This window comes from Balaenoptera musculus, chromosome 2, assembly GCF_009873245.2.
Source record: "Balaenoptera musculus isolate JJ_BM4_2016_0621 chromosome 2, mBalMus1.pri.v3, whole genome shotgun sequence".
NCBI lineage: Eukaryota > Metazoa > Chordata > Mammalia > Artiodactyla > Balaenopteridae > Balaenoptera > Balaenoptera musculus.
This window is the reverse complement of record NC_045786.1, coordinates 5,017,238-5,030,601: the sequence shown is the minus strand read 5'-3', so window position 1 is coordinate 5,030,601 and position 13,364 is coordinate 5,017,238. Positions and strand designations below refer to the sequence as shown.

The window sequence follows — 13,364 nt, the reverse complement described above, 5'->3', positions numbered from 1 at the left end:
CACAGGAATGAATACCGAATTCTGATCTGTGGTTAGGATCCTGAGGACAGCAGTGGGTGCCATTGAGGAGTGTAGTGGGGAGCTGCCTGCATCCTGGGGGCGGGGGGCCTCTGAGAAAGTGTCATTTGAGTGGAGATCCCCAGGGTGATCCAAGGGCGTTACTTTGGGAAGAGGGGGGAACATTCCAGATAGAGGGGAAAGCATGTGCAAAGGCCCCAGAATGTTTGAGGAGCTGAAAGGAGGCCGGTGGGGCTCAAGGCTGAAAGGCTAAAGGGTGTCTGGAGCAGTAAGTCGGGGCCACAGCACACAGGCCTGGTGAACCAGGTTTAGAATGGACCCTAAGAACACGGGGAGCAATAGGAGGTTAGGGGCGGGGAGTGATGGATGGGCCTGGCCTCATGCGTGTTTTAAGTAGTTGACTGAGAAATGAAACGAGAGGAAGCAGGACGACAGAGAAGGTGGGAAAGTTAGGAGGCTTCCGCAGGGCTCCAGGAGAGCGAGGACGGCAACTTGCTTTGACAGCCAGGATGGAACAGACTATGACGTGCTCACAGACATCACCTAATGGCACTGACTTTGCATTACAAAGGTCTGTTTCTTACTCATGAAATGCCCACTAGACACTGGGTAGCTCTCTAGGGCAGCCGTGCTCCCTGAGATCTAGGAATACTGCGTACTGCACTCTTGGGGCACCTTCCTTTCAACAACCCACTTCCATAATTGCTGTGGCAGGAGAAGAAAGTGCTGGAAGGTCTTACTCTGTATCCGGATGCTTCAGCCTGGCCAGAACTAGCTGCATGCCCGACCTGACTGCACAGTGGTTGTCAGAAAAGGGCAATCATCCTCTGTGCCCAGAGAAAGAGGCGATCGGGATCTAAGAGTGGACCAGAAGCCCACATCCACTTGCCCACTGGCAGGAAGAGAGGATGACAGATTTGATATCTATTCTGGAGGTAAAACTGACAGGACTTCATAATAAGTTGGATATGGGAGGTGAGGTAGCAGGAGGTATCAAGGTAAAGATATAAACAAGAGAGATTCATAATTAATCCTCCAGAAGTGCTGTCTAAAAAGACAGTGCACAAAATACATATGGGCTCACAAAATCCCTCTTTATCTTTTTTCTTTTTTTTTTTTTGGCTGCATTGGGTCTTCGTTGTCGCATGCGGGTTTTCTCTAGTTGCGGCGAGCGGGGGCTACTCTTCGTTGCAGTGCGTGGGCTTCTCACTGCGGTGGCTGCTCTTGTTGCGGAGCACAGGCTCTAGGCACGCAGGCTTCAGTAGCTGTGGCACGTAGGCTCAGTAGTTGTGGCTCGCGGGCTCTAGAGCGCAGGCTAAGTAGTTGTGGCGAACGGGCTTAGTTGCTCCACGGCATGTGGGATCTTCCCGGACCAGGGCTCGAACCTGTGTCCCCTGCATTGGCAGGCGGATTCTTAACCTCTACGCCACCAGGGAAGTCCCTCCCTCTTTATCTTGATACGATTTTCTCCCCCTCCCCACGTCCTTCCTCCTTCTGTCTACGTGCCTCACCTTCTGTGCTTTCTGAATGTATTACCATACTTTCCAAGGATTTGTTTATTTCTAATTTGCTGTGTATTTTATTCAGGCAGCACCGTTAATGAAGTGAATTAACAAGTCAGCAGTGCTTTGAATTTTGATGGCTTCGCAAGACTGAATTGTGAAACTGTGACACACAGGCACCCAGGGTTCGGTGTCAGAGCACTTTCCTTAAATCGGAGAGTATCCTTGTTAATAAAAAGTCCAAACAGCTTTGCCCAACTGAAATCACAGAAGGCCCATGGAAAGCACATGAGGATACCGGCGGGGAAGTGGAGGTGAGAGAATGAAGCCAGAGGGACAAAAGGGGCCTTAGGTGTCAGCCAGCAGGGCCAGCCTTGAATCTGGGCTCCACTCTCTGACCTTGGCCTTTAAATGCAAGAGTTACCTTTTTAAAATCTTTACTCAATAAGGTAGTTTATAGGGATGCTACAGATTGAATGTTTGTGTCCCCCCAAAATTCACAGGTTGAAATCCTAGCCCCCAAGGTGATGGTATTAGGAGGTGGCGCTTTGGGAGGTGATGAAGTCATGAGGAGGGGGCGATCATGAATGGGATTAGTGCCCTTATAAAATCAGCCCAAGAGGGCTTCCTGGTCCCCTTCCGCCTTGTGAGGTTACAATGAGAGGATGGCTGTCTATGGGAAAGTGGGCTCTCCAGACACCAGACCTGTACATGCTATGATCTTGGACCTCTAGCTTCCAGAACTGTGAGAAATAAATTCCTGGTATTTATAAGCCACTCGGTCCAGGTCTAGCAGCCTGAATGGACCGAGACAAGGGATTACATGGGATGGGTATAAAAACAGCTGATACACGGAAGTTACTAAATAAATGTTGTGTTCTTGTTCTCCTAAATGCATTCTGTGTTGTTTCCTCAGTTGTTGTTATTACCATAGGGGACGGTATGGTAATACTTCTCCCACCCACAGAAGTCATTCCACAGTGAAAGGAACAGAAAAGGGAGCCCCTTGAGTTCTCTCCTTCTCTCCTGCCCCCTTTTCATTCAAAGGATCTTCCTAGTTTTCTTCCTTTTCATCGAATGTCATTAAAATCTTCCTAGGAAAATGCTAAAATACTGACCTGTGGAACCCATAAACTTCAAATGTTTGTCTACATTAGGCATCTGGCCAATATAGCCCCTTTCACTGCCTCTTAGACAAGACTCCTAGCTCATGCTGTTTTCAACAATGTTTGTTATTCAAAGTGACAGAAATACAAATTAACAATATAACCACCATGTTTTAAGATGCTTGAAGACCTGACACCGTAAGAGATGCCAGGACCCGTGGAGAAGTGGAAGGCATTAGACCTTCCAGGGAGAGGGCTAGACCATCAGTCCTCTCCGTTGTGGAAATAAATGAGAATTAGATGTTCCTTAGATCTGAGCTCATGAGGAGAACCACAAGGGAGTTACTTGCTCTTGAGAGAGGAAAAGAAGAAACCTTCCCAGGTCTGAGTTGAGAGAGGTCATGGTCCTATTTGAGAAGATGGCATCCACCACAGATGAAGACATTAGAATAAATCCTCCTCAACTTCTGATTTGCAGACATCTCTCAGACAAGGCAAAGGGGACAGAGAGAAATACAACGAGCTGAAAGTAGGAAATCCAAAGACCTGGGGTCACAAGTAACCTGGCAGAAGATGAGATGGCTACAAGTCATGTGGGCTGATTTATAACCCGAGGAAGGATGACTGCGGATCAGGTTGGAATGGCCCATCCAAAAGGACTGGATGTTCAGGGAGAACTTGAAATGGTAAAGGAAGCAGCAGAGAAAGCACATCAGAGCCTGCTGCTGCCGGGGATCTCACATTTAGGTAGAAGTCTAGGATATGAACGGAGAGGGACCCCTGCCCCCCACAAACTAACTCAAGTTGGCGGTCTGAGCAGTTGGGTCTGGGAGACAAAAATAAACTCTAAGAACCAAAATCTCTGGGGCCAGACTCTCATGGGTTCAAAATAAGATAATAGATAATTATCTATTATAAAGATAATAATGATCTTTCCATCAACTCTGATAGCTTTTTTTTTTTTAATTTCAATTTGCTGGTGAAAACCCTTTTAAAGAACTTCTTACCAGAATTAGCCAAAGAAGAGAAAAGAATCAGCCTACATACAATCTGTCAAATATACAGTGGAGAGTGCCTCCCAGGACAAGTCATGGAGGGACGGTGGCCGTCCTCCTGGAGATCTGCTAGAACCTGATGAACCAAGTTAGTGCTTGAGGCGTCCCAGACCAGAGAGCTGAGACGGCTCTAATTGCCCTGCCAATGTCTCTTTAATTGCTCCATTACAAGATCACAATCTCTGCTTGCACGTCACTAGACAAGCTTGCTTGTCTGCTCATATGTGGCATGGGTAGCATCTCACCAGCATGCCCAAGTTCCTGCTCCTTCAACATTCCGTCACATCCACCTTGCAAATCTGCCATAATGGAGCAATACAGCCTCTGGCCTAATGCATTCCTATACCTGCCCCCTGAGGACTGCTGGGAACAAAATCACCCAGGTAGGTGGGCTGGTGCCTTGATAAGTTCATGGTGTCCAGTACGCTAGGTCCTTTCCCTTCTGCTCCATCCTCACGGTCCCCGAGGTGGGTGGTTCTGCATACACATCTGATCGTGTCATTTCCCTTCCGTGTCCCCCCTCAGCCTCAGAGGGACACACAGAGCCATCCAGGACCTGGCCCTTGACCATAATTCCAGTCTCATCTTTTACTGACAGTTTGCTAACCATTAAATGGTACAAATTCCTCTTTTTCCATTCCTTGCGAGTCTTAGATTATGGATTTTGATTGCTTTTATTATTTAATTATAGGATTTATTTTTTTGGTACCGGCAACCAAGCCTTCAGGCACGTTTTCATCACTGCAGTATGTCACGGGGGAAAAAAATCTTTAATAAGATTCGGGGAAAGATACACAAAAACAAGCATTTCTGCTATCACTGTTATCTATGTGGCTGATCTGAAATTCTATCTTCATAAGTCAGACTTGAGTTGAAAACCAACTGGCAAGATTTCACAATATAGCAAGAAGCTTAGAGACTACAATGGGTACTGAAAACTAATAATAATTAAGGCTCTGAAAATGCAAAGAATATCTCTTAACCAGAACAAGTGCTTCAGCCCCTACAAAGTAATGTCATCATTATTCAGTCGGTATCCACAAGGACCACTAAAACACAGAGTTAATGACTTTTAATTAATGCAATATGCATTCAGTCCCCGGACAAATAAAACATCCTAAAGAATAATTTGCTTGTAAGTGACTAAGGAGTTTCAAGAACATCCAAATTCTTTTTTTTTTTAATTAATTAATTTATTTTTGGCTGTGTTGGGTCTTAGTTGTGGCACGCAGGCTCTTTGTTGCGGCGCATGGTCTTCTCTCTAGTTGTGGCGCACGGGCTCAGTAGCCCTGTGGCATGTGGGATCTCAGTTCCCCGACCAGGCATTGAACCCATGTCCGCTGCATTGGAAGGCAGATCCTTAACCACTGGACCACCAGGGAAGTCCCAAGTTCTTGGGACATCCAAATTCTATTTACAGTGACCAGAAAGGAGGCAAAAGCTGAGTTGTGAATCTAAATGAAAAGCTTAAAACCGAATCAACTTTATTCTCTCTGAAGAAAGAATTTCTTAACAGATGGGGAACACAGCCTAAAAATGGAAAATCCAAAGAATAGGAATTGTTCTACCTATGTACCTTGCACACTCCTTCCCCGTTCCTGGGAAGAGATGCTGATGAGCAAGGAGTGCGTCCTGACCATCAGCAGAAACCCCCGTCCACTGGTGTGACAAGTGGCCTGCCAGCTCTAGGACAGAGGGGCCAACTGTGCTCACTTCAAGCTCATCAAGCAAACACCTAATTATCATGTGCACCCCGTGCCATGCAAGTTCCCCGAGGGAGAAAGGCAAGCATCCCAGCCTACCGGGAGAGTTTGATTACTCTCTTTAATTGACAAATTGATATTCTGGCTTATGAGTGTGGTGAACACAAGTCTGCCTTTGAAATCAGACCCAAGAACTGACGAAATCAAGTCTTGGTGTCTACAGAGATGAGGGGAAGACCCTGGCCAACCTCTTTGTTTAGTCACTCACCAGGCATCTGTGCCACAGAGAACTACGGCTACTGGAGAAAGGACGGGGACAAGACCGTGTCCCTGTCGCCTTGGAGCAAAGAGTCTGGTGCAGAGGGCAGACAAGTAAGCACACGCTTACCATGCTGAGTCTGCAGAATGGATGCTGGCTATTTCCCACCATCACGTTACTTTCAAGAAACCATGAATCTGTGTTTCGGTGGATATCATTTAATTCAAAATAGTAAGAACTGCTTTGGAAATGGCTACATTAGAATTTCACTTCCTTATACATGAACACTGCAGCCACCTTAACTTGCAGAAATTTCTACAAATAATCTCTGCTAACTTGGTTTTTCACCTTGACTTTTACACCTGTCTTTGGTTACCCTTGACAAAGATTAATTAACTAACTCTCTTACTAAATCAGTTACCCTAAGGTATTCTGGTCCCTCCACCACTGTTGAAAGATAGTTTTCAAAAATGGACAATCATAAATATCATACAGATATGAAATGAACATGCATTAAAGATTTTCTTTTACTCCCCATGAGGGAACCAGTTCAGAGCAGAAGCCACAGAACACACAGACTTATAGATCAGAAGTACTGAAATGAATGTGCAAATAGAAGGAAGTCCATTGGACCGCTACCAGATAGGATGTAATCTGCATATTTAGAGATAATTATTTTGTGTTGCTCTGAGTTAACTACATCTTGCAGAGCTGTAAAACTGTTCCCAGGAGGATCAGCACCAGCTAACTCAGAGGTGTGTGATCTGAACAATGCCAATGTACCCACCGAAGCGCACAACTTCCCCTAAACCATTAACAGTATCACTGCCTACCACTATAAAGTTAAAGGAAGGATCAAGAGTAATGAACCTAAAAGACTTCCACTCCATCTAACTTGCAGTCTCCTCCATCCACAGCTTGCCCAAGGGGAACAGGTGGACCTGGTTTAGGTATAAGTCCTCCAAGGCATACAGGGGGCACCGCCTTACCTAAGCAGGTTGAAGTGAGGGTTACCAGAAGGACAAGTCTGATACGGAGATTGATTTAAACTTCAAGTCCAGATGGGCAAGAGGAGGGTCAAAGTAGAGGTAAAATAAAATAGGAGCAGACTGAGAACAAATGGAAGAAAACAAGTGACTAGCACCGGACCATTCGTGCCTCTTTTCACTGGTCCTTGAGTGTGAGATCCCTGGGGCCTTGAGATCAACTCGAAAGTGTAGACAGGATGGAACTGCTCTCAGTACAGTGTTTCCAAGTCTTTTAAAACCCACCTCCAACAATATTTTCTTACTTGATACAGCCAAGATTATTCTGACCTTTCTTTAATGTGCTTTGAATTTGCAAACCTTGGATAAACTGAGTATATTTTTGATACTAATATCCAGATTCCTTGATGCAAAAATGCTGATATGCTTTCCTGGTTAAGCATGAAGATGATAACAGCAACATCCATTGGACGGTCATCAGGCGCTATGTATTGTTGTAAACTCTATTCACGTGTCATATACTCCTCACAATGAATATACAAGGTAGGGACTGTGCCCATTTTATAGATGAGAGAAATAAGACACTGGAAGATTAAAGAACATATGTAAAGTCACTCTGTTAGAACTGGAGTAGAGTTTTGAACCCAGACACTACCTGTCTGTGTTCTTAGGCACTGTGCTATTCTACCTCCCCTTATAGGGAAAAATTTGTTCTTCAGTGGAGAGCTATTCATTGTCTACAGTACTCACCACTCCAGATTACCTGATTCTGAGTCTACAGGAACTGACAAATGGTCTCTCCTTGACCAAACTCTGGTCAAGCTCCTCTGAGGTCTTTTTCAACTAGGACCCATTTGTGGGTATGTCCTTAAGAGACCAGTTTTAACAAGAACCCTGCTAAGTCAGCTTATCCAGAATCCCCCATCCTCCCGGTGTGATCCCCCTTGCTACCTGACCAAATTCCTCATCCTCCACCATTCCCCAGGCGATATCCAATCACCCTGGTCTGCCTTTGGCAAGATTCCTAGCAGGCTGGTTTGGCGAGAATCATCCCTTACCCCTCGACGTTCCCTCCACTGACCCCCACCTGCTCCTTGGCTATAAATTCCCACATTTCCTTGTTGGATTCAGAGTTGAGTCCCATCTCTCTCCCCTACAGCAAAACTCCACTGCAGGAGTCCCTACACCCACTGCAGTAGTACTGAATAAAATCTGCCTTGCCTGCCTGTCCTTTAACAGAGCTATTTTGCAATTCTATGTATTGAAGTTAAGTGAGAGCAACATAAAACAGTTCTTATCTACGGGCATGCAAATGGGTTATGTCCAGTGGAGGGACAACCCTTCCCCACGGTGGGAAAATCTGTTTTGCCTCCCTTGCCATGTTCATCTCAATATTCCTGACCTATAAATGCGTCTGTTCCTTTGAACTGGCTGTCACCCCTTACCAGCCTCCTCACCGATGAGTTAAATAAAATTTTAAAAAGTGTTCATTTTCATATCTGTATGAGAGCCACGATTTTACCTTTTTATTAAAATTATCTTTTAACACTCTGAATGAGCGTGCTGGAAGCATCTGCAAATTGAATAAACACGACCTGATAAAGAGGACAAACTTTGGTGGCACACATCACGGTTCAGATGCCTACTCTGCTACACACTCGATGCTTAGCCCCGTAAAAATAATTTAGCCCCTCTATGCTTTCAGCTTCGTGTGCAGAACGAGGGTGATTACTATCTCTCTGATAGATCTGATGCAAAGTTTGTAACTGATAATGCATAAAAAACGCTCAGCACGATGACTGGAGCAGAGAGCCCACTCAGGCAGTGCTCAGCCGGAGTCCTCAAGGCGGCCGTCAGGATCACGGAATGCCTCTTGAAGCAGTGCTTCTCAAACTGCAACGTGCCCATGAATCACCCGGGAAATTTACTAAAACGCAGCTCTGGGATGGGGCCTGCTAGCCTGCATTTCTAACCAGCTCCCAGGTGACGCCAATCCCGCCGGACTGAGGATCACACTTTTGACAAAGCATGATAAGCCTCCTGGATCAAGTTCATCTGCTCTGATAGATTTTTCATAATAGGCTAGAGTAAGACTTCCAAGAAATGTGGGCCTGTCCTATGGCCAGAAGCATGAGCGGGGAGAAACAATGAAACACTTGACAGAACTACAAGAGTAAAATGAGCTAAGTTACCATGTCACTAAAGAAGAGGTTTTTTTTTTTCTTTTTCAGATGAAGAGCTCAACCAAGGAAATATTGTAAGAGGAGATGTATGGTACTGAGAATATTTAACATAATTGCTTTCCTGAGTCAGACCCAGGGTTCATCTTCCCGGGAGCTCTGCTACAGAGAACACACACCCACCATCCCTAACACCTTCACTCAGGCTTAACCAGCCCGTCAAACACACCGCTCCAACGGGCGTCATTCAAGCAAACTGATGTAGTTGGAGGATGCAATGTCTTCTGAAAGAAGGTCAATGGACATGTGTGGGAAACATCTCTAAAATGTCCATAAAATCCACATTTAAGTTCCATATCAGCTGTGCAACCCCAGTTGAGAAGTTCTTTGTCCCTACCAAAAAACAAATGAGGAAATTCCTCTGGCAACTAAATATCTCTTCAATAAAACTTGGAGAAGTGAATTCTGAGATAAGTCCTTTAATGAGAAAATAACTTTTATTTACGTTCCGTACTGACTCTCTGGTGCTGCATGAGACAGCACTTGATAATTTAAAAATACTTAAACATTAGAACCATAACCACTGTTATAAGTTTAGTCATTCAAGAGCAAAAACCCTCTTATAACCTGTAAGTTCATAGCTCATTTTAATATATTCATATTTCATACTCATTTTCAGGAAAGCATTAGTGAAACCGAGCAGGACCCTGCAGGGCCCTCCTGGGTACAAAAGCCCTTCCTCGCCCCTCCTCCCCATTACTAGTTTGTAGAAAAAGGCTTTAGTCTCCTAGGTCTTCCCTGAGTTCCAAAGAGCAGGCACAAGCAGTTACTAATTAGGAAAGTGAGCGAATGCAGAAACAAAGGAAGAGCAGTTTAACAAGAAAAGTCATGACAAGAGTTCAGTGATAAAACAGAGTCCTAATTCCTCCTCAAGGGATATGCATAATAATCTGATGCATATCTTTGTGGGCTTCTTCAGGAACCTCTCCCCCACCCAGGTGGAAGATGGTGACTACATGCTGACCACAAGCACGAGACCCCAGACTGGCTAGAGCCAGAAGGTCGATGACTGAGATTTTGGAAACATCACCCTGTTACCTCACCACCAACCAATCAGAAGAGAGTCATGCACCCTGCAGCCATCCCCCAAACGTTGCCTTTAAAAACTATTCCCTGAAAGCCATCAGGGAGTTCAGGTCTTTTGAGCATTACCTGCCCGTTCTCCTTGCTGGGCCCTGCAATAAACGCTGTGTTTTCCTTCACCACAACCCGGTCTCAGTGGATTGGCTTTGCTGCGTGGTGGGCGAGGAGACCCAAGTTTGGTTTGGTAACATTAGGGTCAAACGCTGGGGACCTCATGTGGAAAACTGAATGGAATCGTCTTTAAAATAACAAAATGAGAATATACAAATCAATTTTCACTGCAAAGTAAAGGAGCTGTTACAGTGGAGGATTACTGGACTGAATGTCAATATTATGGCATAGTATGAGTGTGTTTCGTGTTTGGTAATTGCAATCATTGTTGCTTTTGTTGTGGTCATCCATTTACAATGCTTGGTGTCAGTCTATTTATCTCTTGTAAAAAATAAAACACAGTGTGTGTGTGTGTGAAAACAAAAAACAAAAAACAAAAAACAAAACCCTATCAGTGAGTGGCAAGTGAAAACAAGCTCAGGGTTCCCACTGATTCGGCAGTATGGTGAGTTGTATAATTATTTCATTATATATTACAATGTAATAATAATAGAAATAAAGTGCACAATAAATGTAAAAAAAAAAAGAATAACAAAATGAATAAAGTTTAATAGGGTGGTACAATGGCTTCTGATCAGCAGAGCAAGGAAACTTTGAAGCAATGAAAACTGATGCCAAGACTGGACTCCAGTACGGAGAAGCTCCCCAGTAAGTGTGGAGACTCCAGGGAAATATATGCTATCAAAACAGAAATACTCCAAAGGCTAGTTGCTGAACACATCTGATCAGCGAGCAAAATCTTAATTTACTGATCTAATCAAGACTGGTGGATCTTACAAAGGCTGTTTGGGCTTACTTGTGGAATTCAGGTTAGTGTCATCAGAATGAAAATTACTGCAAAAAGTCTTTCAGAAATCATGTCCAAACATTTGGGGGCACCTGAGATATGAAATAAAATTATGAGAAGAGTATGTCATAATAAAATAAAAATAGCAAGTGGAATGTCATCTCACTGCGGCAATTTTATAAATGTGAAATGAGGCAGAAGGCCCTATCACAGAATAATGATGATTTTTGAAATTCTGAAATGTAAAGAGGGGAACTACTTCATTCAGTCAACAGAAAGCTCACTAGAATCTTGCTGTCAATAAAGATTTTTTTCTGTGACTCATGTTGTGTAAGGCAATGATGAAAAAACTATAAACTAAGGGAGCCTCCTGCACTGTTGGTGGGAAGGTAAATTGGTGCAGCCACTATGGAGAACAGTATGGGGGTTCCTTAAAAAACTAAAAATAGAACTACCATATGACCCAGCAATCCCACTCCTGGGCAAACACCCAGAGAAAACCATAATTCAAAAAGATACATGCACCCCAATGTTCACTGCAGCACTATTTACAATAGCCAGGACATGGAAGCAACCTAAGTGTCCATCAACAGACGAATGGATAAAGAAGATGTAGTACATAGATACAATGGAATATTATTTAGCCATAAAAAGGAACAAAATAGTTCCATTTGCAGAGATGTGGATAGACCTAGAGACTGTCATACAGAGTGAAGTAAGTCAGAAAGAGAAAAATATTGTACATTAATGCTTATATGTGGAATATAGAAATATAGTACAGATGAACTTATTTGCAAAGCAGAAAGAGAGACACAGATGTGGAGAACAAACTTATGGATACCAAGGGGGTAAGGAGGGGGTGGGATGAATTGGGAGATTGGGATTGACATATATACACTATTGATACTATGTATAAAACAGATAACTAATGAGAACCTACTGTATAGCACAGGGAACTCTACTCAATACTCTGTGACCTAAATGGGAAGGAAATCCGAAAAAGATGGGATATATGTATACATTTAGCTGATTCACTTTGCTGTACAGCAGAAACTAACACAACACTGTAAAGCAACAATACTCCAATAAAAATTAATTAAAAAATAAAAAAATTAAAGTACCCATTTTGCTGGTTAGGATTTGAGGTAAAAACACATGAAAAGTGCAATAAAGACAGACATCTTGTTGAGAAGTGAAGTTCTGGGTGAAGAGATGAATAGTTAGAATCTTCAAATATAGATTATCAAGCCTTACAAGGGTTACTGTGTTGAATTCTATTTGACCTTTAATCTCAAATGCCATTAAAAGCAACATAAGCAAAAAAAAGAATGTTGGAATCTCCACTTCATGTGCTGTCTGACTCACTATTTATACTTTTTATTTGATCTTCTAAAGCTCCCTTTGTTCTCATAAAAAAAACTATAAACTAGAATTTGTTCAAAAAGCAACATCCAGAATTTTCCCTTGATTACCTGTGATACATTTCTATGTCTGCCTTTGACGTGATTGTGTCTTCCTTACCTATTAGTAGCGCCCTAATAAATCTGAGCAAATGGATGAATGAATAAATGATCAATGAACCTGAGATACTTGAAGATTGTAACTTATCCAGGGAAAAAGAGATTCCAGAGCTGATCAGACTGAAAAGTAAAATAAAATTCTAGGAAAATAAAAGTCAACAGAAAGAATTAGAACCAAAAGGATCTTCTGATTAACCCCCAGATAATTATAAGATTTAATTAACCAGAAGAACCCAGTCTCTGTTCATTCTCTTTAATTGAGATTTTACTGCAGTTAAAATGATGTCAAAATGCTCTCATTAATAATGAAAGTGTCAGAGAACTGGCTCACCAAATTTACTGTGCTTAGGTAAATCATAACTAGGAAGGGTTATGAGAGTGTCCTAGGAGACCCATCCATCTCAAAATGGAGCAATATAATCACAGATGAAATTCAACAAGGAAACAGCACAATGTAATAATCCTTGAAAAGAGGAAATACAATTACTCAAATGAGGTGTTGGGTTCTGAGCAGTGCAGTCAATCAAGTCTCATTTCACGAAACTCAGGAGCAATACTCAACAAAATGGAACTCTTGATTGCATTACAGCGTATTAGTCTCATATCTGCATATTCACAATTTCCCAGCTGATAAAATGTCCCGCTGTTATTTTACTGGAGATTTGGAATAATCCGAATCCTGTTAAGTCAGAGCTACTGGGTCTGGTTCTGGATTTTCTGCAACTTAGCAGGGCTCACGCTCTGTGTCTCTGTTTGTCACAGGGCCTCTTTCCTGCAACATCTCATGTCCCCCTTACACACCTTCCCCCTGGAGGATAGTCCTTCTCGCTCTTCGGCTAATTCCTAGTCCCATTTCCTACTCATCTGGAAAACTAGGGTTTGTGAGTAGGGTCATGCATGGTAATGAGTTCTAATGAGTTTTTAATGGACCACACTTCACAATGAACATACCTGTGTTAAAAAAAAAAAAAACACTTTAATCGGGGAGGGATGG

The 13,364-nt window shown here is 43.1% G+C and overlaps 1 protein-coding gene across 1 annotated transcript in view; it reads right to left on the bottom strand.

Moving 5' to 3' along the window:
* The window catches only part of ST8SIA6 (ST8 alpha-N-acetyl-neuraminide alpha-2,8-sialyltransferase 6), a 132,427-nt gene that overhangs the window by 53,214 nt on the left and 65,849 nt on the right, over positions 1–13,364 (bottom strand). The gene's annotated exons all lie outside the window — the stretch shown is intronic.